Raw genomic sequence first — 2,350 nt, 5'->3', positions numbered from 1 at the left:
CAATGCAGTGATTTTTAGACATCTAACCTTATACAAAAAAAAAAAAAAAAAAAAAAAAAAAAAAAAAAAAAAAAAAAAAAAAAAAGTAAATTGCTTTGTATGTAAAATTGTGCTAATACATCTTATGGTCTCCGGAGGTCCCTTCCAACCTTACTGATTCTATGATTCTATGATTCTAATCTACATTGCTCTTGTACTCCAACTAGCTCATTTAGAATTCAGTGTGGATACTGGCTTTGCTTCCTTCAGAGTCCAGGCAGGATGCGATGTTGTATTTAGCTGTGGTTTGCTACAAGAAGAGTTCCCTCTCTAAGCTGCACTGTCACTGTCTTAGCATAGAATATTGCCAATAAAGCAGCTGTTGCTTGGTTTGTCAACATACACGTATGCTATACCACTAGCAGAAACACCCTCGTAAAATAACTGGTGCTTTAGAAGCTTCACTTTCTTCCCAGTTCTGCCTCTATGCAATGCAATTCAAGGAGCTGTAAAAGTTTACCTTTGGCACTAACAAGACGCATTAATATGACGCAGTTTTTGGATTATGCTCTAACTGGAATATCATTTCTTGGTCCTGCAAATTTGCAATTACCATTAATCATTTTAGCAACAAAACCTACTTCATCTCCCTTTTACCAAAATAAAAATTTTTCACCTATCTATATAGCAAATAGAATTGTGTGTTGTCCCTTTGGGCATGCTGAATGCATGTTCAAGCTTTGGAAGTACTACATTATGCCTTGAATCATGTATATATGTATTTTTTTCCCCAGTAAAATCCCCATGGGTCAGCTCTTACCTGTCCTTTTGCATGGTCTCCAAGAAAAGAAAGGCATGATCCCGCATGCCTAGTCTCCAATTTCTTCTTTAATGCATGTGGAATATAAAGAACAGGAAGACATCCTGTTCCGAAGAATTCCAGTTCTTATAGAAATAAATATCTTTTTTATCCTGACTGCTCATTTCTCTATATATTCTACTGCAGGTGCCTCCAAAGCAATACAGCTGAGTGGTGGCTAAGAAGGAAATGGTAATAATTACTAAAAGACTGTCCTTACAAATGAAGCATCCACAGAAGGCGTATACATTAGAATACAATGATTCATAAAAAAATGTGTATAGAACCCTGTGTCACACTGAATGCAAATTGCATTTTTATGCCGCACAGGTCCTGCTTGAGTGTGGCCATATATTATCAGGTGACTTAGATAAATCTTAGGAAAACATAATAGACAGAGAGATCCACTTTGAGATACTCTGAGTGGAAATTGCTTCCCCTTTCATTCTCTCAGCAAAGGAGACAAACGGCTTTAGAAAAATTTTTGAAAGGTTTTGTCCTGTACAGATAAAAATCCAAGGCCTCCCACATATCTTACTTCTTCTCTTTGCAGTTGGAATACTTTGGTAAATTATTAAGTTGGCTGAGTTCTGAAGCTATTGAAGCTAGGAATATCAGGCAGAAATGCAACCACAATATATTGTTGGGGAGGGAAATCTGGTATCTTCTCTAGACAATATCTGATATTGTCTAGAAAACCGAGAGATACCAAGCTGGGAGAATAAAGAGAAAAAAGTAACCATGAGGCAATGCTTTAAAGCATTTTGGATAGTAATAGATACTCATGTGCATATAATTAAACCCATAGGTTTCTAAATGTCAACTGCATTCAGTGAGACTAAGTCTAGAGGCCATCCTCAGAGCTCCAACAGGGCAAGGAGACTTTGGGGGTCTAGGCTACTGCAGCTGTGTGACAACAAATTTAAGTTGCTAGCCATCTATTCAAGCTAATAAATAAATTGTGGAGAACATTGACTGAATATAAAACAGAGACAGGTATGTTTTATAGTTTCAGGTAAATTTTTATGCTTAATTTGTTTGTTTTAAGGAAGGAATTGGAGGGATCACAAAGTTTCTCTTACGAGTTCATCTCTCTGTTGATGAGAAGACTCTAATGCTGCTGTGCCCAGTTATAGGGACTGCTTAATGACAAAGTTATCTGTGACAAAAAGGAAAGGTTGTTATTAAGTATGCAGAACAGCAGAAACAAACCCAGCAACTGTTTGTTTGCTGTGAAGGGAGACAAACTGTTAGGAATTGGTACAAGTCTTTTCCACGGAGGTATAGGAGAGGGAAGACAGATCCAACGGCAGTTAGCAGCCCTGTCAAACAGGACGTTTATTAGATCGTGATTTTGGTGAGAAATGAGTAGAAAGTATGCTACTCTTTTCAGCCTTCAGGTGCATCTGAGACGGTTCATAAGAGCACGGCGCCAGGGGCCGGGGCCGGGGCCGGGGCCGGGCGGCGGCGGGGCTGGAGGCGGCAGCGCTGCGGCGCCGCGGGGCAGCGAGC

Source organism: Rhea americana, unplaced genomic scaffold (assembly GCF_003343005.1).
Source record: "Rhea americana isolate MKP2758 unplaced genomic scaffold, rheAme1 scaffold_3, whole genome shotgun sequence".
Taxonomy (NCBI): domain Eukaryota; kingdom Metazoa; phylum Chordata; class Aves; order Rheiformes; family Rheidae; genus Rhea; species Rhea americana.
Note: the sequence above shows the minus strand (reverse complement) of the source record.